Source organism: Megalobrama amblycephala, linkage group LG1 (assembly GCF_018812025.1).
Source record: "Megalobrama amblycephala isolate DHTTF-2021 linkage group LG1, ASM1881202v1, whole genome shotgun sequence".
NCBI classification, from domain to species: domain Eukaryota; kingdom Metazoa; phylum Chordata; class Actinopteri; order Cypriniformes; family Xenocyprididae; genus Megalobrama; species Megalobrama amblycephala.
In genome coordinates, this window is record NC_063044.1 from 68,232,314 (window position 1) to 68,257,687 (window position 25,374).

Below are 25,374 nucleotides of genomic sequence, written 5' to 3' on the forward strand. Positions count from 1 at the left end.
ATGTTAAAGCAATGGTTAGCGATCTCTAGAAGACATGCCATTAGTTCCTAGTTCCTTTTCTTCTTTATATGAATTTGTGGCCTAAAGGTGTACAGAGAGTGCCCTCTGGCTGCAAGTATGAATTGAAAACACAGTATCCAGCACTCATAGTGATGACAATAAATATTATTTCTCAGTATAGAAATTTGACATAAATATATATAAGAATCCATCAATATTTCTCCAAATGTGCATGCTTTTAAGCTAAAAGCCTATATGAAATGCCATAGAGGTAACATAATTTTTCAGACACTTTGCATCACAGAAATACATTATATTTTAAAGAATATAATAGAATACCATTATTTTAAATTGTAATAATATTTCACAGTATTGCTGTTTATGATGAGCTGAGACATTATTACAGAGGGTTTTTTTCACAGCCTACCTGACTGAAAGGCCTCATTAATATGCAAGTCATTTCAGGTCATTATTATGTGATTCTTTTGTCTTCTCAGGTGTAAATGGCCCATTATTCATGCAGATTCACGCCTCCACGCATACTGTGTTTCTTGACAAAAAGTGTCTTACAAAAACTAAATCAATATATTGTTTTATATGAAGGAGTAGGCAGCATAATTTTTACATAATTCTGAAGCAAAAACTCTAGTCTACAACCTCCAATACCCAAAAGTCTTGTGAACACAGATTTAATATACTTTTTTTGGCCTTATTTCAGTGACTTAAGTTTTTTGTTTTTTCAATAACCATGCATAAACATTATTCCTTCAAAAATACAAACATGTACATACATGTTCCTCACATATTATTGTAGCCTAGTTTGTGCTGAATACAGTGTAATGACACGTTTGTCATTTATATGTTTATGAACAACTGAAAAAAGCACAAATGTCAGGGCATGTCAAAACTTCTCCAAGCCCCAAATCAGCCTCAGACTCCAGAGGGTTAAACAACGCTGCCTCTTTTCGTTTACATTTCAAAAATATTAAAGATATTAATATACAGGTCCTTCTCAAAAAATTAGCATATTGTGATAAAAGTTCATTATTTTCCATAATGTAATGATAAAAATTAAACTTTCATATATTTTAGATTCATTGCACACCAACTGAAATATTTCAGGTCTTTTATTGTTTTAATACTGATGATTTTGGCATACAGCTCATGAAAACCCAAAATTAATCTAAAAAAATGAGCATATCATGAAAAGGTTCTCTAAACGAGCTATTAACCTAATCATCTGAATCAACTAATTAACTCTAAACACCTGCAAAAGATTCCTGAGGCTTTTAACCCCTTTACGTTCACGCATCGTCGACGGCCTCACGTGTGACATTGTTTACATTTTATCAAGTAAAATGATCAAGTTGAGTGAAAGTTATCAAGTTGTGTGAAAGATACAAAAATGCTGATTCAACATGTACAAGCATTATACAACCAAGATAACTTTATAGTAGTTTTTTGTTATTCTGTATGACCGTAAACAATTTCCTAAGACAACAAAAGAGAGGGGGCGTCCTTACCTTTTTGTGTCGTGGAACTGTAATGTTTGGCAGTATAATGGTGACATCGACGTTTTTTCCATGGGAAGAGTCCAATACACGATTTCCATAGTAAATATTTGTCCAAAAGCATGGAAACTGGTATAAAAATCGATATAACTTCTATTGTTTACATCCTGTAAGCGCTATTCACGGGTGCGCTGTCATGTTTATTCAACGAACTGTCCACATCTAGCGCTTTATTCAATTAAATATAACGTATCACTGTATTTAGTAGAGTGTCTGTAAATGAATGAGAACAGCCCAGAAGATGTCCGATGAAAACTGGACACATATACATGTATAAAAAAAAAGTTGACAGGCGCTTTCAAGTGACGTGTGATTACGCACAGGCAAACGTAAGTGGGGAAAAAAGTAAAAAGACAGCAATGGCAAACTATTGTGTTGTCATGTAACGTTAGCCTATGCAATAAAGATTACGCCAATGTGTTGATTTGCATAATCTCGCGTGTAATACATTGTTGTTTAGTGTGCGTAACAACTTGCTTCCAGGAAAAATAGCGCGCGCGCCCCCGCTGGCGTGACGCAAATATAAGGGACACACACCTGCTGCCCACTAGCACTCGCACTGCTAGCATAATCTCGCGTGTAATATGTTCGTCAGCCATGGATCAGCATTGTGCACAGAAGTTGTTTTCTCCTGTTTCTGCATTGGAAGAACAAATGCGAAGCAGTGATGAAGAAAATGTGGATTATTCGGAGGAAAGTGCTCTATCTAGCGTCTTGATTGCAGTCTTGGTCATTAGCTGCTGGTGTAAATGTTCAGTAACGGTAACAATAGAGTTGGTATGATGGTAAATTGCTTTGTGTTAATGATCCTTTGCGTTTGAATAGAAAAATTGTAAACTGATGTAAATCTGCCATCAGGGCAACAACAGGGTGTGGTTATGGCTGTATGTTGCTGTATGTAAATGATCCTTGGAATTTGAATATAAAACTTAAGATTGTGTAAATGTGCCATCAGGGCAACAACAGGCTGGCTATGGCTGTATATTGCTGTATGTAAATGATCCTTGGATTGCATTTTTCTAAACTTTTAAGAGGGAAAAAAATATACCAGATATAGTATATAAATTGTGCTTTGTCATATTGGAATGATAAAATCTATGGAAATTATCAAATAGACTTCTTGTACTTCACAGTAAAAGGTGGTTACCAAGTGTCCCTTTGGCATCTCCAAGTGGCCTTTTTGGAAAGGTGCCTAGACATGCACTGAAATAAATGGTTGTAAAAAATTCATTTTTGCTTGTATCCCCTTCAAATTTTAAACATATATTGATTAGACATATGGCTTTAGTTTGCTTATGTTTCCAGGCCCCTATAGCCTGGGTGCCAGCCCGAACCCCGCCCACAACATTTTTTGGACGGGAAGTTCGGTCTGGACTCGATCCATTGTGGAGTAATTATGCTCGGCTCCCAGAAGGCCGAGCCAATCAAATTGCCAGGGCGGGCTTTAATCGATGATGGACAGGCTATCTGCGGTTACGTAACCACCCACGTCATCAAAGAGCGCTTGGGTTGAATTGGTTTTCACCAACGATGACTGCAGCTGGAGAAGTAAGATGTTTAGATTCCGCTATCACGTCTGTAATAAAAGAAATCGACAGCGCATTAATTTTAAAAGACGAACAAAGAACCGCAATCAAGGCATTTGTCGATGGGAAAGATGTGTTTGCCGTCCTTCCAACGGGATTCGGCATACGTCACTTACTGCATTGCTCTGATTGGTTGTAGGTCTATCCAATTGAGTGCAGAGTTTTTTTTTTTACTGGTTCGGTTAAGACACGCCCCATAATTCAAGTGCAATGGAGCAGTATCAGACTCACATTCTGCCTAGAATATGAGTATGACGAAGTCAGGCTAAGGCCCCTATGTATCTGCCTTTTGCATTTTTCATTTCCATAAACAATTATTATGAAAAAAAATAAAAATGATCCATTGTGTTTGAGCTTTTTTATCTCTCTATTGGTAATTTCTAGAGTAATTCTGAGTCTTTCATAGTAAACTGTCAAGTGTCAGCTTTCAAATGATACCTTGGTTTTGTGTGTAGTCTAGAGGACGTGTTAGAAGCAACCATTTTATTTTGGGTATGTCATTTTTCACTCCCTGGCCAAAAGTGGGGGTGACTGGTAAGGGGTTAAAAACTCCCAGCCTGGTTCATTACTCAAAACCGCAATCATGGGTAAGACTGCCGACCTGACTGCTGTCCAGAAGGCCATCATTGACACCCTCAAGCGAGAGGGTAAGACACAGAAAGAAATTTCTGAACGAATAGGCTGTTCCCAGAGTGCTGTATCAAGGCACCTCAGTGGGAAGTCTGTGGGAAAGGAAAAAGTGTGGCAAAAAATGCTGCACAACGAGAAGAGGTGACCGGACCCTGAGGAAGATTGTGGAGAAGGACCGATTCCAGACCTTGGGGGACCTGCGGAAGCAGTGGACTGAGTCTGGAGTACAAACATCCAGAGCCACCGTGCACAGGCGTGTGCAGGAAATGGGCTACAGGTGCCGCATTCCCCAGGTCAAGCCACTTTTGAACCAGAAACAGCGGCAGAAGCGCCTGACCTGGGCTACAGAGAAGCAGCACTGGACTGTTGCTCAGTGGTCCAAAGTACTTTGGAAATCAAGGTGCCAGAGTCTGGAGGAAGACTGGGGAGAAGGAAATGCCAAAATGCCTGAAGTCCAGTGTCAAGTACCCACAGTCAGTGATGGTCTGGGGTGCCATGTCAGCTGCTGGTGTTGGTCCACTGTGTTTTATCAAGGGCAGGGTCAATGCAGCTAGCTATCAGGAGATTTTGGAGCACTTCATGCTTCCATCTGCTGAAAAGCTTTATGGAGATGAAGATTTCGTTTGTCAGCACGACCTGGCACCTGCTCACAGTGCCAAAACCACTGGTAAATGGTTTACTGACCATGGTATTACTGTGCTCAATTGGCCTGCCAATTCTCCTGACCTGAACCCCATAGAGAATCTGTGGGATATTGTGAAGAGAAAGTTGAGAGACGCAAGACCCAAGCACTCTGGATGAGCTTAAGGCCACTATCGAAGCATCCTGGGCCTCCATAACACCTCAGCAGTGCCACAGGCTGATTGCCTCCATGCCACGCCGCATTGAAGCAGTCATTTCTGCAAAAGGATTCCCGACCAAGTATTGAGTGCATAACTGAACATAATTATTTGAAGGTTGACTTTTTTTGTATTAAAAACACTTTTCTTTTATTGGTCGGATGAAATATGCTAATTTTTTGGGAATTTTGGGTTTTCATGAGCTGTGTGCCAAAATCATCAAGTATTAAAACAATAAAAGACCTGAAATATTTCATTTGGTGTGCAATGAATCTAAAATATATGAAAGTTTAATTTTTATCATTACATTATGGAAAATAATGAACTTTTATCACAATATGCTAATTTTTTGAGAAGGACCTGTATGTGCATACTCCAATTATCTTCACTGTAATAAAATGAAATATAACAAAACACAAACCTGTCTCTTTTTGGTAAATGTCAGTTTTATTGATCAACAATAGCCATTATAAGTATAAAAGGTGTAAGAATATACAATAAAGCAAACAATTCAGTCAAACATACAAAATCAGCACTTTAGAAGGCTACAACAGTAAAGTTAAATAAAAAGTTATGAAATGTCATGATTTGCCACTGAATAAATTATAGATTCATGAGACCAAAGATCACCCGTTATATACAAAAGACGAACTGTGTCATGTTTAACCACTACAGAGACATCAGAACCAGCGGCAAATGTCAGAAGGACTAGCCGAGGTAAGGCTGCTCTCGGCGGGTACATGAGTGCTGAGCGCCCGGTTGCTCACCTGGATCTCACAACTCTTAAAACAGATCAAATTTTCAAATAGGCACTATATCAATAAACCACAGATTTGAGCTTTAAACCAGCACATTTTCACCCGAAAAACTCTTAAAACTACCTATCATAATAACTGAAAAATTTTAATTAACATTTAAATTGCACAGGTTTTCTCAAGAACACATCCAGGGACTTGAACTGTACTTGGCTAGATGTGCACTTTGAATTGAAACAGTACTTTGGCAGCGACTGATGACGTTTCACAAGAACAAAAGTACAGACAAGAACGCATATTGAGAAACGGTTAGTGATGGGACGGTTGATACCGGGGCTCCAATGCAGTTTTCAAAGCACTAATGTATCACATACTGCAACAATGCTTGTATCGAAATGACAATACCACGTGATTGAAGCTTCAAACGTCATTCAGTATTGGAAAGTCAAGACAGCTGGTTTGAAAAGAATTGGCACTTTTATATTATATTATACATCTATATTATTGATCAATATGTTAATCTGTTGACCAGGCTACACATGACACGAGTGGTAGTCTCATTGTCACAAATTAATTTAGATGAGATTACATCAGATTAAATAGAACTGATCCAAGACTGGAGTGAGTACACTTCCAAAGCTTTGTTTGGTCACGTGATTTTTCAAACCATAGATCGGAGGGCTGTTTCATAAAAGATGCTAAGAAAAGCGAGGATTAAACTCCAAAACCTGACTTGAATTAACCTAACAAATGATTTTGGGCTAAAACGGTTTCATAAAAGGTAATTGAAGTTCACACAGTCCCGCTAATTCGATCCAGGTTCACCTAGTCAAGATAATTTCGCGTGCACGCTTTTTTTAAGCAGCCCTAGAAGTCGATCATGGATCAAATCGATCCACCATAGGAAAGGGCATACATTTTGTGCTATTTTATGCGTTTGAGACATGGTGTTTTCCTCAGTACATAACTTACTTTTCACAAGTTTATTCTCCATCTGTAAATGTTGGAAAGTAATGCAAATATTTCCATTTTGCGGCTAAACTTTACAGTGAACGAGTGCTGTGCTGCGCGCATGCGCGCTAAACAGACGGAATGCAATAGAAGCGCAATAATTCTAAAATATACATTTCGCTAAAATATTTGATGTTGGACATTAAATGTGCCTTATTTACAAGTTTAAACCTTTATATATATATATAAAAATGTCTTTGGTCAAATTAAGCTGTAAAATAAATAGTTTATCCCTTTAAATGCAATGGATTTTGAAAGATAACAAAAAAACGGGCAAAAAACTTTAAAATCGATTTTCTCAGGTTTTCAATTGGAAAAAGAGGGCAGACGACCATAATTAAAATGGGTATATCTTTAAAACCATTCAAGGTATGACTTTGACTAGGATATCATTTTAAAGCTTATTGTCTCATTTTTCCATTGATACCAAAATCTCAATTTTGAAATTTGGGTCACTGTGACTCATTTTGCTGGATCAGGTCACATATTAGTTCCAGTGTGGACAGCATCCATACATGTCACTTCTGCAGGCTGCATATACTCAGTCACCCTTTTCATAGCTTTTGCTGGCTCTGAAACACTCACTTGGTATTTCTCCTGCTCTTTGTCTAGCAAAAAAATCACTCATCACTTAATGAAAGCTTACAAATATTTGATTGTTTCAGGGGCCTTGTCACAGGTTTATTGATTTTGAATTTCTGTGTTACTTTTACTATATTTTCACACTTAAAACAATGATTTGGTAATCCTCTTGTACTCTTCTGTGCTAAGAAATAAGTCTCTGACAGTTCTCTCCCAAGTGCTTCCATTGTTGTCAGTATTAAGTCTGAGAATGATTCAGTGGGCTATATAACACTTAATTTTAAGAAATTACTTATCTTTAAATGTTTTGTTTCTCATCATACTTACCTTTTAATAAAAAAAATGCCTTAAACTTACACCAATATTTTTTTTATTTAGCACTATTTAGTAAATGTGTGTATTATTATATATATATATATATATATATATATATATATATATATATATATATATATATATATATATATATATATATATATATGTGTGTGTGTTAATAAAGTCAAATAATTGTATGTGAGAGAGTCAGCTGTAATATCATTGCGTTCCTATTGGTCAGTGTTAGAGAAGCTCAGCTGAGCATGACAGTTAGCTGCTCCAGCAGGCTAGTTTCCCAGCATAAGTTGCCAGAGTAACTGAGTTTGAACTAATTTAAGTTTGTTTTATGAAACAGAATTCGCTGACAACAAGTCTGACTAAGTAAAATAAGCCTGGCTTGTTTTCTAATCTTGTTTTATGAAACAGCCCTCGGCTCCATGATGATTTAGATATGGTGAAGAAAACAAGTCTGACCACCAGATATCGCTAATGCCCACTGTGTTAAAAGCTTCAAGTAATGAACCGTTTTTCACCACAATTTGATGAAAGCATCAAATGCTTCAGAAAGCCTCCATTTCCCATCACTAGAATCGGCTGTGGTTTAAATAGACAGAAGCTAACAATGAAATGAGTTACAGCTGAATGCAATAATGAGGAGTCCAGACAAAGGATTATGGGAGTTGAAGTTCATGGCTGAGGGAAGGAGAATCAGGGAAGAAGTGCCCTCTAGTGGCCAACCTGGGCACTCCAGCAAGTGACTATTACTGCTGATGTCTTCAGATCTCCTGTAAATTAACAATAAACCTCATTTCACTGGATGTCAACATTTCGTACTTTCAACTGTTTTTCTTATTTGCAAAAAAGTGACATTACATTACTTGAATTATTTTCCGTAGTTCTTGATATATGTCTTTATTTAAATAAAGAAGCAGTATAACATTAGGATTAGCAATAAAAATAATGCATGAAATAGCATCAGTTACTTTACCATGAATAGACAGACATGCAAATGCTTAGAAGTGCCAATTATTAAAACAAACCCAAACTGATATTTGATTTTAGCAAACCAGCTCCTCCCATCACAGTCACGTCATCAGTAAAGCTCCTCCCACTGTAACACGTCACCAGTGAAGCTCCTCCCACTGTAATCACGACATCAGTGAAACTCCTCCCACTGTAATTCCCCAATAAATGCTGGAATATTCCCATCAGATGAGCATCAGAGCATCAGGAAGAGCTGAAATCTGCAAAGACTGAGTTTATTAAAGAGAACATGAGTGATCCAGAACCCTGCAGAATGAAACACACTGAAGATACTGAAGAACAAAGAGGTTGGTGTTTATTCTTCATTCATTCATGATGCTGAACAACATTCATGTTAGAAAGATTCAAACACTTCAGCACATTTAGATAAACAGTCAAACTGAAATGAGTACAAATGTTTGTTATTATCAGCAAATGGTCAGTAAAGGGAGGTTTGAGAAACTTTCATATTAATTGTCAACATCAGGTCAAACAAAATATTATTTTAACCTACAGGAGAATGTTGCCGCATAATGTGTTCTTTGTTTACATTAGTTCAAAGTTAGTTTTAATATAAAAGATTGTAGGCCTACCATACATCTTTAAAAATAACTCAAGCTTCAGTATTTGATTCTTGTTTTAGTCTGAAAATCTTATAGTGACAGTAACGTCTTGAAAGTTATGAAAATGAAACACCAAGTGAGTCGATATTTTAATATGTATATTATGAACCTCAGCTGCACTGAGGAAAAAACTGACGGTCTTCATGAAAGTGATCGACTAAATAATGTCCCTCGTGGCTTTTAGTTAATTTGAAGAAATATCAATATATTCTTATTTGTTTCGTCAAATTTCGAGAGGAGTAATATTCAATTTTTACCCTTAAATGTGGCGATGTTTGTGTTTTGGAGCACTAAACACTCTCGTGCACTGGAAGCTAGAGGGCACCCTCGAGCAGAAAGTGCAAGAGTGAGACTTTATATATGACAGAAGTCCTCATGATATCCACCGATAATAACATGCAGAGAGAGATTATCTGTGTTCTTCAAGCCATGCCAGGTAGAGTATATTAGAGTATTTTTAGTATAATAGTGTATATAACACAATGCTAACCGACATAGCCTGTATCACTGTGCAGAATAGGCATACTATAAAGCCAACCAAACTAAGAGGCTAATGTATTTTTATATGATCTATTCTTTGTTCCGCGAAGCCACGACAGATCACATAAGATTGTTTAAAACACTTGACCTGCGTTACAGTAAGTTTGGAGCAAAAACATGGTTTTAATTTCATAAATTGTCGTGTTTTGATGGTGTGCTAACATGCTAGCTAGCCCTTATGCAGCTGTTTGAATAGTAAAGCTCATTTGAATGTTTGAAAGAAGGTGAATTGAGAAGAAACAAAAAACAGTGTGAACACAGAGTTATTAGTAATTACAATAATGACAAAAGAATTATAATTAGAGCCATAACCAAACCGGAGAGCTGTGAATGTGTGCAGGAGAGACAGAAACTGAATGGAGCAGTTTGAACCCCAAAACAATAGAGACACTGAATGAATAAAAGTTAGCATTTTATAGTTTTAAAATAAAATCACATGGTCTTAAAAACCAAATTTAATAAAATGCAAAGTTTTAGATTTGATTTGAAATAGAACATGGCTTTGCAGTGCATTTCTTGACTGAAACGAGGCTAATTTTATTTTCATAAAAAATAGTCAAGTTTCATAAAATAGTAGAAGTAGTAGTCTTTATTTCGAACTCAAGTTATTAAAAGAAAAAAAATAACACAAAATATACATTGAAAAAATAATAATAAACAACACAACATTTCAACATAATAATACTCCACCCATTGGAAAAGGGATAGCTAGCTAGTCTTATTAAATCCTACCCCAGTACTTACCAAACCCAGATCACAATTAAATCACAGATAACTCCGACATACCATTTTGACTAATACAAAAATGCTACTCCAATTTCCATCCTACCAAGGAAGAACAAACCGAAACAAAATTAACAACAAGCAGCATTAACAACAGGTAAATTATCACTCTCCCTTCCCACTTCTGTACCAAAATAAATCTCTTATACCTTTTTTTTAAATTGCAAGATATTTACACTTTCTTTGATAGAATTATTCAAACTATTCCATAAAATCACCCCACAAATTGAAATACACATACTTTTTAAGCTTTACATTTCTAACAATAAATTTCTAACAATTATGACAATAATTATGACCATATGCAGGTTAACAGATTAACTGTTTTATTTTACATTAATTTTGGTTCAAAAATATGTAGGACACAAACTATATCACAATATGTTATCGTAACCCCTGTATTGTGATATGCATCGCCAGTATCTTGGCAATACATAGCCCCAGACCCGGCGCCAGACACAAATTCACGGACGGGCATTACATTTTTTTCAGGGGGGCACAAATGAGATCAACCTTATTGCATAATAACATTAATTATTAATTAAATGGACAAAACAAAAACAAAAAAAGAGTAAGAACTAAACACGTCGCATGGGCTCGACATTGCCCGGGACAAGTTTATTTATTTTTTTACTTGCCTGGCCTGATTAAAACGGCAATAACAAAAAAATGACTAGAGAATCACCAAAATGCGATAATGCTTCTGCATTCATTTAGTCTAAGTGGCTTAGTGCCTAATAATGTTACAAGGTATGTAGAAAATTCCAGCGAAGAAAAAAGTCATGTCTATTCTCAGAAAAACATAAAACAAACACAACAGAACTACTGTATGTAGAAGCTATTCACATGAACTAAAGGGTTCATCCTCTCATTTATTTAATACGCTACTCCACATGCCAACTAGTTACTGACCTGATACAGACACATACAGTACAGTCCAAAACTTTGGAACCACTAAGATTTTTAATGTTTTTAAAAGAAGTTTCGTCTGCTCACCAAGGCTACATTTATTTAATTAAAAATACAGTAAAAAAATAATATTGTGAAATATTATTACAATTTAAAATAACTGTTTTCTATTTGAATATATTTCACAAAGTAATTTATTCCTGTGATGCAAAGCTGAATTTTCAGCATCATTACTTCAGTCTTCAGTGTCACATGATCCTTCAGAAATCATTCTAATATGCTGATCTGCTGCTCAAGAAACATTTAATGTGTACAATTGTACAAAATATTTGTGTACAATATTTTTTTTCAGGATTATTTGATGAATAGAAAGTTCAAAAGAACAGTGTTTATCTGAAATCTAATCTTTTGTAACATTATAAATGTCTTTACTGCCACTTTTGATTGATTTAATGCATCCTTGCTGAATAAAAGTATTCATTTCTTTAATTTCTTTTCAAAAAAATAAAAATAAAAATTCTTACTGACCCCAAACTTTTGAACGGTAGTGTATAATGCTACAGAAGCTTTGTATTTCAGATAAATGCTGTTCTTTTGAACTTTCTATTCATCAAGGAATCCTGAAAATACTGCAGTAAAATTAAAATGTGGAGTTTTTGTATTTATGACATATGATACAGTTAAGCAACATCACACGACCAAGAGTGCCGAATAATACCATCACGACTGAAAATGTGACACTGATTTCATATGGCAGTTCTATAAACAAGTAATTAAAATGAATTTACTTACATTTTAGACGCAATATTGACTGTTTTTGTTCTGTTTTAGCAGCGAAAATAGTTCAGACAAATATCACAGCAGAAGTGCGTCAGTCTCTGCGGCTGCGGTTCTGAAACTGCGGTGCTGCGGGTCTGCAGCTGGATATGTCTCAGTCTCACACAGCAACACTCGGGCTTTCGTCTAGCATTACCTCGCTGATCTCTCCTGCCAACTTTGGTGGTCTTTGATTAAAGAAACGCTGTATATCCTCAGACACTGTCACACGAGATAGTTCAGCAGTTGTTTAAAAAATGACCGCTAAAATTAAGCGGCAGCACTATGCTTAGCACACAACCAAACATTTCCGCGCTCAATATTTACAAACCAATCAAATCCGTTTATTTTATTTTATTTTTTTAAATCAGATCAAACACATTTTTATCCGGTAGTTATGATACAAAACGATAACTTTTGATGACAGTAGCCTATTGATAAAAAAAGCAAGGACTGGTGGTTGGTGGGACGTGGAGTTGTCGACTCGTCCAGGCCGGGCACTAGTGACTCACAGGGCGGCCCAGGCCCCCCAATGCCTGCCCATGGCGCCGGGACTGCACAGCCCTACAGTTGAAGGAACCCAACCTTGTCATACCTGAATATATTTGATTCTTCTTAGTAGGGATGTGTCACGATTTTCGAATATTCGAAAATCGATTTAATTATAGAATATCGAATAGGTTGTGCGATTATCGTCTTTAAAAAATTCCCCATTTGATGCGGTGGTGACTTGTAACCAGAGGGTGGCGCACGCTGCCAATAGCGCACCTAAAAGCTGTCAGTCAGCTCAGACATTGCCTCACACGCCCTAGACTTGTGTGGCATGTAACAGACCATTACAATTAATTTTAACATAAGTGCGTCATTCAGCTGTTCCAATATGTTATTACGCGTTTGGCGCCTAAAATCATTATGCTTGGATAGGCTTGCTGCGATAGGCGGTGTTCCCGGGGTTCAGCCACAACACCCAGTGGTGTAGTCTACGTGATACGCAGGTATACGCCGTATACCCACTAGGAAAGGTCAAGGATTTCCGTAACCCACTAAAAAGCGCGAGGATACGTAACCATCCAATAAATCACAATAAGATTTGTGGTTTGTTGCTTTTACATGAAACTGTATCAATTTCAAATTCTGGCCATTTTACTACGAAATAAAAAACACAAATACCGTTTTGGCGCTCTTCAATGTGTCGTACCGCTGTAGCACCTCTTCAGTTCAAGAGAAGCGGCAGCATGAAGCGCCCGTGAACTGATCCTCTTCTCGCTTTAATACCAGTTACAGCGCGAAATAAACATGAATGAACCTCCGAAGGTAACGTTATGTTAAAAATCGAACAATTAACTAAATCTATTATGTCTCGTGTATTCGCGAATAGTGTTTTAACCGCGGAAAGACATTATAACAGCTTGTAAACAATGTCACGTAACGTCACATTTACCTCAGAACAAACATATCAGTGACCATAAACTCATTAATCAGCTAGAAAAGTGAACTTAGAGAGGAGCATTCAGCTAAAATTGCACATTACATATTAGGCCTAATTATAATTTTTAATGTTCTTCAATGCTAATGAATGTTTGAATAAAATCCATCAAGTGACAGACGAATTGGATAATTTTAAAGTTAGTAGGCCTACTTTATTTTTACAAAAAAATTTCCCAGTGAGTTTAAATTTGTATACAAATCACTTCATTTTAACCTTCAATATTAATGTGTACCAAATGATTCCCATTTACGCATTAGTTGAGTTTTTTTTTTTTTTTTCTTGAGCAAATTTGTTATGTGCTATATCCAAAATAACTGAATATCGAATTTCAAGTTAGTGATTTAAATGCATAAATATAATGACAGATTGGCAGGAAATCACAGAAAAACTAAGAAAAACAGAAAATAAAGTCCAAACGGGGTTATATTGTGACATCTGATAAGCCTCATCTTTCCATTATTGTTCAATAATGGAAAGAATGCTGGGTTAAAAACAACAAAGTTGGGTTGAAAATGGATTGGGTTGTTTTAACCCAGCAGTTGGGTTAAATGTTTGCCCACTTGCTGGGTAGTTTTATTTAACTCGCTATTGTTTAAAAATTACTATATGGCTGGCTGAAAGACAAAATAGATTGAAATTAAAAATGACACAATTATAGAGGCAACATATAACAAAAGGTGACATTTATTAATAAACTATTTAAGTGTTTATTGTTCAATTAATTTTAACATAAATGTAAATTTCCAACCTATTTGGGGTTCATTTTAAGCAAGCAATACGCAATTTTTACACAATAGTTGGGTTAAAACAACCCATTGCTGGGTTTGTCCATTTTCAATCCAACTTGGGTTGTTTTTAACCCACATTTTGTAATAAATGCAATGCACTCTTATGTGCTTTTACTTGCCGCGATAAAACCTTTAGGATCATATTCATATAACATCAGCTATCTCAACTGGCTGAGTTAGATGGTGACTGAATAAACATAGAAAATATCAGGTCTCTTCAGCTAAATGATTGGATGTTAAAGTCTTGTTTTGCCCTTAAGTCTTTCAGAATGCTCTAAATTCAATACTATATTCATTAGAGAGTGTGGCAGGCTTATGGGGTGTCGATCTGGGACGGGTGTGAGGCTGTGAGGGAAAAAATCACAGTATACTCACTACAAAAACAGACTACACCCTGACAACACCGGTATCATCACTTGCTTTTTTTATAGTAATAAAAATCATTTAGTTCAGTAAGAGAACAGACACTACAATTAAAATCTAAATGTGTCAACTCAATTCAGCGCGAGCCGAACGAGAGTCGCAGCACAAATCAGCAATAGTCAGTCAGATTTCACCTCACTTCGCCTCACTCTTGACTGACAAGACGACGGTGGAAGTTTTGGTTTCAAATCGAAATGTAAAAGCGTCCATTTAAGCGGGTTTGTCATTGTTCTGCTTTGTTGTTGTGCTTTTCATTAAAAACAACAATGAACCCAGCATTCAAGCAATCGCCGCTAGCCCGCTACCGAATAGGCGCCAATTTGAAAGTGAAAGTAAAAGGCTCACGGCCGCACGGTCGTCATAATGGCACGGAGAGCGAGCGTTTTCAGTCTGCTCCGCACCGTTATGAATGACCGTGAAAAAAACATTGAAAGCGTGAATGGTCTCTCTCCCTCTCTCTTTCCGTTTATGTGTGTGTAGCCTATACATGCATGATGCGTGCATGCGGGGGAGGGGTGCGATTTTCGAATAATATTCAAATAATTCCCAGCGATCTTCGAATAGTATTTTTGCTTGAAATGCCCATCCCTACTTCTTAGTCTACTAATGTGTTCCCTGCAACTGAAGCATTCTGTCTAGAGCGCACAAGCATGAGCTTGTATTTTAGGTTAAGCTGAGTTGCTTTGACATTGTGGAAAATAGAATGATAGAAACAAAATATATTTATCAATCTAAATGAATCTACTGCGAAATATAGGAGCTTGTTAAACCTCAAACATGAGATTTTACTGGGACAGCGTGTTGTTTATTTATTACAGTTTGTTCAATTATTTGTCATTATAGTTTTATTTAAATAGCCTACCCTTAACTGTGTCAGTAAATACTGTGCTGCTAATTCATGATTTGGGAGTGATTTGTTTGTCAGAAAATGTTACCTTATTAGGCTCTGGGGTCTGAGGATTTTTGGGGACCTGGAGAAGTTTTGACATGCCCTGATATTTGTGCTTTTTTCAGTTTTTCATAAACATATTAATGACAAAAATGTCATAACACTTTATTCAGCACAAACTAGGCTACAATAATATGTGAGGAACATGTATGTACATGTTTGTGTTTTTGAAGGAATAATGTTTATGCGTGGTTATTGAAAAAAAACATGTTCACAAGACTTCTGGGTATTGGAGGTTGTAGACTAGAGTTTTTGCTTCAAAATTATGTAAAAAGATTATCCTGCCTTCTTGTTCATGTAAAAAATATTTAGATTTAGATTTTGTAAGACACTTTTTGTCAAGAAACACAGTATGCATGAAGGCATAAATGTTGATGAATAATGCTGTGATTCACACCTGAGAAGACAAAAGATCTGTATAATGAGCCACATAATGAGGCCTTTCAGTCAGGTAGGCTGAGAAAAAACTCTCTGTGATCATGCTGATAACAGGATTAATGTCCACTCTTGACAAAAAAACATGATTTTTGTGATCGCATGCATGTATTATTGCACATCATGTGAAGAAAATTTTGTATAGGCCTGTGTTAAATAGGTTGTTTGCACATGACGTCACAGCAGCAGCGCAAATTAGTCTGGAGGGCAAGGAGTGAGTTTTCTATATAGGAATCCTATCAAAAACTCAAATTTTGTAGGTTTTGCATCGTTTATGGTTGCTCAAATCGATAAAATCGAGAACACAGAAAGTGTTTCGTTTACATAACTTATACCGTTTTCATAACTTATATCGTTTTTTAACTTTAAAAGTTGTCGCCTTTAATAGCGTTTTGTGTATGCTGATACTGAAATGAATATGGATACATGCTTACCTTATTTGTTTTTGACTTGGTTAAATATCCACATTCTTCATGGTATTGTTTGCAGGGAAGAGAAGCTATTTTATCCCATTGAATGATAATTTGGTGTTTTCATTTAATTTTTGTAGTATTCCGTTAACAATGTTGATCTGGTTACCATGAGAACAGTTTCACACGCTGCTGCTTCAGCCATCATATGGTATAAAATATCAGAATAAATAAATGTTTAACAAGCTGACAGAAGTTGATTCAACAACAAAGAAAACACTTTCAAAAACACTCAGCTATGTGATTATTTTATTGAGTGATAGGGAGTGGGTATAATCAGTGACAATATTAGATTTGAAATACGGCATCTTCCCATCACCTCCTCAGCCTGCTTCCCTTAGTGCGTTTTTACACACAAGGCAACAATTGTATTACACCGTCCAGTTTTTTCTTTGAACGATGATGTGAGCTCTTGTTGCAATTCTCAATTCAGCATAAATGACCTACAATAGCGACATTTTTCACAATCGCGACAGAAATATTGCCCTAACTTCACTAGTAGAAAGGCAGAACGATATAAACAAACCAAACTAGAACTGAACACAGCGTGACGGCAGCTTCACATTCTCTATCTACCTCCTCGATGGCAGGAAAGTCTTTCAATTCAGTGGAAAAGTCACTCATCTTCATAACATATAGATCACATCTACCATATGTTGTGATTTTCTGTTTATATCTTTCTAAACCAGCACAGAAAGGACTTTTCTCCATCTCTTCCATTCTAATTTTCACTGCTTGCCCTCCACCGGTATTTCACGCGTCACCAGAACCACGTGATTGCAAACAACCTATTACAGTACTAGTCAAAAGATTGAACACATTGCAATTATAATGTTTTTAAAAGAAGTCTCAAGTCTCTAACCAAATAATGATTTTCTATTTGAATATACTTTGAATATAACAGTATGTATTTCTGTGATGCAAAGCGTCTGAACATTCCTACCTCTATGGCATTTCATATAGGCTACTATATTTGTTATATTATATAGCCTATTAATGTGCAGTTAACAAACTATACATCATTAAGAAGATCTAAGACTCAAGCTTCACATTTTGACTCTTAAAATCTTATATTGACCGTAATTTCTTAATATGCTTAAAGTCATGCACATTTGGAGAGATATTGATGGATTCTCATGTTTATGTCAGTTTTCTATACAGAGGAGTAATATTTATTCTGTATTTATTGTCATCACTGTGAGCGCTGGATACTGTGTTTTCAATTCATACTTGCAGCCGGAGGGCGCTTTGTGCACATTTAGTCCACAAATTACTCTAAAGAACAGGCATATCATGTGACATTCCAGGAACTAACAGAGGCTTCCAGAGATCGCTAACCATGGCTATAACATACAGATAAACACTTTTGAAGACAATAAATACACTATTGAGACGATACATGTATTGCCTCAGAATTTGTGTCTGAATAGCGCTCGCTCCGTGGTCGTGACCGAATTAGCGGATAATGAGCTGAATCACAGACGTTTGACGTGTCTATTTTCATTCAGATTACATTTGAGAATTTTTGTTTCCGATTTGACTTGAAGGTGCCCTAGAATCAAAAATTTAATTTATCTTGGCATAGTTAAATAACAAGAGTTCAGTACATGGAAAAGAGATACATTGAGTTTCAAAACCCATTGCTTCCTCCTTATATAAATCTCATTTGTTTAAAAGACTTACGGAAAACACGCGGATCTCAACATAACACTGACTGTTACGTAATAGTCGGGATCATTAATATGTATGACCCCAATATTTGCATATATGCCAGCCCATGTTCAAGGCATTAGACAAGGAAAGGCAGTATTAACGTCTGGATCTGTGCACAGACAAGGTAAGCCAGCAAGAACAACAGCGAAAAAATGGCAGATGGAGCAATAATAACTGACATGATCCATGATAGCATGATATTTTTAGTGATATTTGTAAATTGTCTTTCTAAATGTTTCATTAGCATGTTGCTAATGTATTGTTAAATGTGTTTAAAGTTACCATCGTTTCTTACTGTATTCACGGAGACAAGAGACGTCGCTATTTTCATTTTTAAACGTGCAGTCTGTATAATGCATAAACACAACTTCATTCTTTATAAATCTCTCCAAAAAAATCTCTGTAGCATTAGCCATTAACCACAGAGCATAGCCTCAAACTCATACAGAATCAAACGTAAACCTCAAAATAAATACTTTACTCCCATAATTCGAAGCATGCATACAGCATGAATGACAAACATCTTGTAAAGATCCATTTGAGGGTTATATTAGCTGTGTGAACTTTGTAAATGCGCTGTAATATAGTCGAGAGCTCGTGTGGCACGGAGCACGCGATTTAAAGGGGCGGCGCTGCCAAAATCAGTGTATAGTTAATGATGCCCCAAAATAGGCAGTTAAAAAAATTAATAAAAAAAAATCTATGGGGTATTTTGAGCTGAAACTTAAGACACATTCAGGAGACACCTTAGACTTATATTACATCTTGTGAAAAAGCATTCTTGGGCACCTTTAAAACCTGACATTTCAATGTTTCTTTTTGTTATTAGTATTCACTAAGTTACTGTTCATTTTCTGTGTTCAACTATCAGACTTTTTTCAGAGGGAAACGAGAGATCACACATCATGTTAGTTTTCTTTATTTTACAGAAAGCACAACATTTTGTTTTTACTTTGAGTGAGGTTCGCCACTTTCAGCCAGTTTATTTTGAGGTTCTTTAGTTTATTAAAAGTTATTCATTCTGAACGTGTCGTGTGTCCATAATGCACAAAATGCGCAGCAACAAACCCGCCATTGGATGAATGTTTTTTGACATAATCCAAATGCAAACAGACAGACAGACAGAGATTCCTGCTGTAACCAGTTGTGTATGCAGCAAATAGGGATAGCTCACTTAGCTTGAGTTATTAACACTGGGCAGACACGCGATAAAAGGTTTTTGCCCTAACCAGCCATGACACACAAATATCGGCAACATTGTGGCTGGAATAGCAGCACAAATTATGGCTTTATGTAATCTTAAAGGTGTCTAACATGAGTTTGAAGATCATTCTGTGTTCACAGCTTTTTAGCTGTAATGAAAACATCACTGGCTAATTCACCTCAGATCTTGTGTCTGGTGTAGACAGTCAGATTGCTTGTCACCTGAAATCTTATCACATCGCGTCTGGTTAGGACATGGTGTTACTCGTTCTCTCTGCTCAAGATTATAGCCACCTAACTCTGATTGGTTACGCGATTGTTGTTGGTGTTGGCGGACTAACTTCTAAACAGTGATTTTCAAAATCTACTTGATTTACCACCTTGAAGTTCTCACTACAGAAACATGAGATTTGTCAATAATGTTTTAAAAATAATAATTGAAGATCAATGATCCTCATTCATAGAAAGTTTCAGGGACATTACTTTGATGCATTTTTATAAATTAATCAATGTTATGATAATATTTTGTAGCAGTTGTCTAGTTTCTGCTATTACATCAGGGCTCACTTTTATGTATATTTCTCTCTTATAATTATTTTAGTAATTATTTTTTCTTCCATTTCAGATATGATTAAAGAGGAGGAGGAGAGTGAAGAACTGAGTGAAGTGGAGGAGAAACATCATGTCAAACTTGGAGAAAAACCAGCCTGCAATCAGAGTGGAAACAGCTTCACAACCAAACAACATCTTGAGCTTCACATGAGAATTCATACTGGTGAGAAGCTGTTCACATGTGATCAGTGTGGAAAGAGCTTTTTATTTTGGGTTAAGCTGTGTTGCTTTGACATTGTGGTAAATAGAATAATAGAAACAAAATTTAGTTGCATAATTATTAACAATTATTTATTAAAAAATTGAGTATCGGCAGATAACACACTAACAAAAAATCGGAAATCGGAATTGGTCAAGAAAATTGCAATCGGTGCATCTCTACTTTTTAAACTTATATACTGCAAAATATAGGAGCTTGTTAACTCTGCACGTTTTGCAGGATTTTTTTCACATTGCAGCAAAACAGATCTAAAATACTCTTGTCATTTTTTGTCAGAGACACAAGTAATATATCAACTGAAACTAAAGAATGTTTTCTTTTATTTGTGTACACAGAGTATACAAAATGTTGTGCTTTTGCAAAATAAAGAAACCTAACATAATGCATGATCTCTCGTCTTCCTCTATAATCCTCTATAATTTCTCTAAAATTCCTTTTCTTCTATTTTAGATATGATTAAAGAGGAGGAAGAACTGAGTGAAGTGGAGGAAATCCATCATGTCAAACTTAGAGAAAAACCTTTGAGTCTCTCAAAGACTAGAAAGAAATTTTTAAAGAAAAGAAGAGCCAAGAAATCTACAACCTGCACTCAGTGTGGAAAGAGTTTCACAAACAAAACTGATCTTGAGATTCATATGAGGGTTCATACTGGAGAGAAGCCGTTCACATGTGATCAGTGTGGAAAGAGATTCACAGCCAAAAACAGTCTTGAGATTCACATGAGGATCCACACTGGAGAGAAGCTATTCACATGTGATCGGTGTGGAAAGAGTTTATTAACCAAACAGAGTCTTGAGATTCACATGAGAGTTCATACTGGAGAGAAGCCGTTCACATGTGATCAGTGTGGGAAAGGTTTCACAAGCAGTTGTAATCTTAAGAGTCACATGAGGATCCACACTGGAGAAAGACCGTTCACATGCACTCCATGTGGAAAGAGTTTCACAACCAAACGAAGTCTTCACCATCACATGAGAGTTCATACTGGTGAGAAGCCATTCACATGTGATCAGTGTGGAAAGAGCCTCACACACAAACGTAATATTGAGCGTCACATGAGGATCCACACTGGAGAGAAGCCGTTCACATGTGATCAATGTGGAAAGAGTTTCACACAAAAAGGAAATTTTAAGGAACACATGAAGATTCACACTGGAGAAAAGCCGTATATATGCAGTCAGTGTGGAAAGAGTTTCACATACAAACAAAGTCTTGATGTTCACATGACAGTTCACACTGGAGAGAATCTGTTCAAGTGTGATCAGTGTGGGAAAGGTTTCACAACCAATTCTAGTCTTGAGAGTCACATGAGGATCCACACTGGAGAGAGACCGTTCACATGTGATCAGTGTGGAAAGAGTTCATTAACCAAACAGAGTCTTAATGTTCACATGAGGATCCACACTGGAGAGAAACCGTTCACATGTGATCAGTGTGGAAAGAGTTCATTAACCAAACAGAGTCTTAATGTTCACATGAGGATCCACACTGGAGAGAAACCGTTCACATGTGATCAGTGTGGCAGAAAATGTATTACTGCATCAAACCTGAAGAGACACCTGACAGTTCATACGAAGGAGAAACCATATTCATGTTCTGTGTGTGGAAAGAGTTTTTCACGGCTGTCACATTTACAATCACATCAGAAAATACACACTAGTGTGAGAGAGTACATGTGCTTTGAGTGTGAGAAGACTTTTACTACAGGGAGCACATTAAAAAAACACCAGAGAATTCACACTGGAGAAAAACCTTACAAGTGTTCACACTGTGACAAGAGATTCAGTCAGTCATCATCTCTGAAAACACATGAGATGATCCACACTGGAGAAAAACCTTACAAGTGTTCACACTGTGACAAGAGATTCAGTTGCTCAGCAAATCTGAAAACACATGAGAGGATCCACACTGGAGAAAAACATTACAAGTGTTCACACTGTGACAAGAAATTCAATCGGTCAACAAATCTGAAAAGACATGAGAGGATCCACACTGGAGAGAAGCTGCACACACATGTCTAAGTTTATAGAAACTGGAAGAGAGAGCTACTCTATGAGAAAAAGAAAATTAACCTTTTAAAACATGATTATCCCCACGATACAGTTTAAGACAATTATCATACAACACTATACATGTTTGGTATCATTTGAAATGTCTCATTCCCACAGAGGTGAACCCAAAGGCAATAAAGGTTGTAAGAGTTTAGAGATATTATTTGGGTCCTCTGCCAATTGGTCTCTTTTATGCAAATTGTTCCCTTGTTCCCTAAAGGTGTAAACTACCCAAGTCTGGGACCTTGATTATTGCAAATTCCTATTATTTGCTCATGATTCCATTTGAAATAAGTTTCTGTCTTGGTCAGAGATGTTGGAGGAGACTTCAGGTGTGATTCTGTGGCCAGATCAGCTCATAATGCTCAGTGTCCTCCAGACATTCTTTATGCATTTTCCAAATGTCAGGTATGCATCTTTTACTGTCATTTCTGAGCATTTGATGTTTTGTATTGATCATTTTTTAATTGATATTGTAATTGGCATGACTAACAATAAATTGTTACATTTACATTTTTTCTGACTTATTTGTATATTATTGACTCTAGTAGATTACATTGCATCCATTGTTACTTAGACTTGAGCTGTTAAAAATCAACCTCTGAATCAGCCAATAGTGTGCCTGCAAAGGTAAAGCCACAGCACACAACATCAATCATTTGATGTAATTATTTAAAAAATAATTTAAAAAGACACTGAAATGTTTTAAATAGCTTTCCATTGAGTTTTTTAAGTAGGTCTACTCATTTACAATTGGAGCAATGATGTGTCATGTGTTTCATAAATGTCTTCAACAACTCCAGGAAAGCCCATGTCACAGTCTAACGCTGCGTCCCAATTCGCTTACTTATACTACACCCTAAAAGTATGTACTCTTTTTGTGAAGAAAATATACTTTTGAGTGGGTAGCAGAATAGTATGCACGTTTTTGGACACACTACCACGTAATAAAATTGCGTCTTAATTTAACAGACCTATTTGTCGCATATTAGCCTATGTTCGTCCTTATACCTGATGTCAATCATCCAGACAATCGACATTCCTGAATTACATTTAGCCATTTTATTTATCCCTACCGTGCTCTACATTGCTCATTACATTTGTTTTACAAATGCTTACCAGTGTATTGACGAGACAGGAAAGAGCACGTCGGCGCAGATCTGCGGCTGTAATGTGTAATGTGTAACTGTAATGTGCGGAGAGCAGTGCTGATGTTTTTGCACAATTCTGTATGTATGCAATAGCCAACATGGCACACTTTCAAACATTTGCATTTTGCCTATCCGTTTTTTTATTAAACTGTGCAAAGTTCACCATGCTTCAAAATTAATTTATACAATCCGGCAATATTCTATTAAATATTTTGTAAATAATTATTGTTGTTTGTTTGTTATTGTTAATATCTGAGAAAGAACTGATAAATAAAGTTTCATTGTTGGCGCTACAGGGGTCAGGAACTGCGTTGTTTTATTGTTTTATAATGTTTCCTGGGGTGCATTTATAATATCAGTATGCTTTTTACATCAAAAGTTGTCTTAATTTAGAAATTAAGTTTTTGGTTTTTGATATAGGTCTACTCATTTACAATTGGAGCAATGATGTGTCATGTGTTTCATCAACGTCTCCAACAACTCCAGGAAAGCCCATGTCACAGTCTCTCCGTGTGTCTCAATCAGCTCCCTAGTTCAGTAGTCAGGGCACTGATCAGGGTATCAGCCACATTCACTTTCATTATATACTGATTCACGACCTAAAGAGCTAGGGAGCTGATTGAGACACAGGGTCTGTCTGTCCTGGTCTCCACAAACTTAATTTCCCTTCATCCTCCCTGGCCCACAACTGCACACACTTCCTCATTACCACTCCTGATCTGCCAATCACACGCACCTGCTTCCCATCAGCACACAATCACCAGACTATTTAAGCACGCCACTCACCCCCCTCAGTTGTCTGGTCTCATTGATGCATTCATGCATGAAGGACATTTCTATGTTTGTCTCCAGTGTACCTAAGGACCTTCTGTTCTGAAGGACCTTCAGTGATCTCCCTGTATTCTCCATGCCCCAACATCTGTGTATGTCTACTTACCTAGTTTCCATTCCACCTAGTTCATATCATCTGTTCACTTACCTGCATCACTATCATCTACCTTCTGTTTGTCAATAAACATCCATCTATGTTTACCTCTGTGTCTCCGAGTATCTGTCCATAGGCACATGTTCTCCTCCCATCTAATCCTGTTGACCCCAATAATACCTGACTGTATTTTCCTGAAAGCTAAAGTAGCTGCCTTCCTTCCAGCTACAGCTGTTAATACCACTCCAGAGCCTTGTCACAAGATGGCCGCTTCTCCAGCCCCTGAATCCGCTCCAGTGTCTTCTCCTGAGTCCACTGCAGTGTCTTCTCTAGCCCCTGAATTAGCTCCTGTGTCTATGTCAGCCCAGGACCAGAGTCAAATGATGGCTTTAGCCCGCAACCAGCATCCAGAGATGACTTTAGTCACAACCACTGTCCAGGGATGGCTTTAGCCCCTCAACCAGTGTCCAGGGATGGCTTTAGCCCCTCAACCAGTGTCCAGGGATGGCTTTAGCCCCTCAACCAGTGTCCAGGGATGGCTTTAGCCCCTCAACCAGCATCCAGGGATGGCTTTAGCCCATGACCAGAGTCCAGAGATGGAGTCCCATCCCCGAGTCAGCTCTAGACTCCACTCCAGTCCCCGAGTCAGCTCCAGAGCCTGCTCCAGTCCCAGTCAGTTCCAGAACCCGTTCCAGTTCCCTGAGTCAGCCCTAGAGCCCACTCCAGTCCCCGAGTCAGTTCCAGAACCCACTCCAGTCCCTGAGTCAGCTCCAGAGCCCGCTCCAGTCCCAGATTTAGCTCCAGTCCCAGACTCAGCTCCAGAGCCCACTACAGTCCCTGAGTCAGCTCCAGAGCCCGCTCCAGTCCCAGACTCAGCTCCAGTCCCTGAGTCAGCTCCAGAACCCCCTCCAGTCCCAGACTCAGCTCCAGAGCCCACTCAAGTTTACAAGCCCGCTTCAGAA

General features: G+C 37.2%; 1 pseudogene; it reads left to right on the plus strand.

The window, feature by feature from the left end:
• The first annotated feature begins 9,072 nt into the window (after window positions 1-9,072).
• Window positions 9,073-25,374, plus strand: part of LOC125246288 — a 28,472-nt pseudogene continuing 12,170 nt past the window's right edge.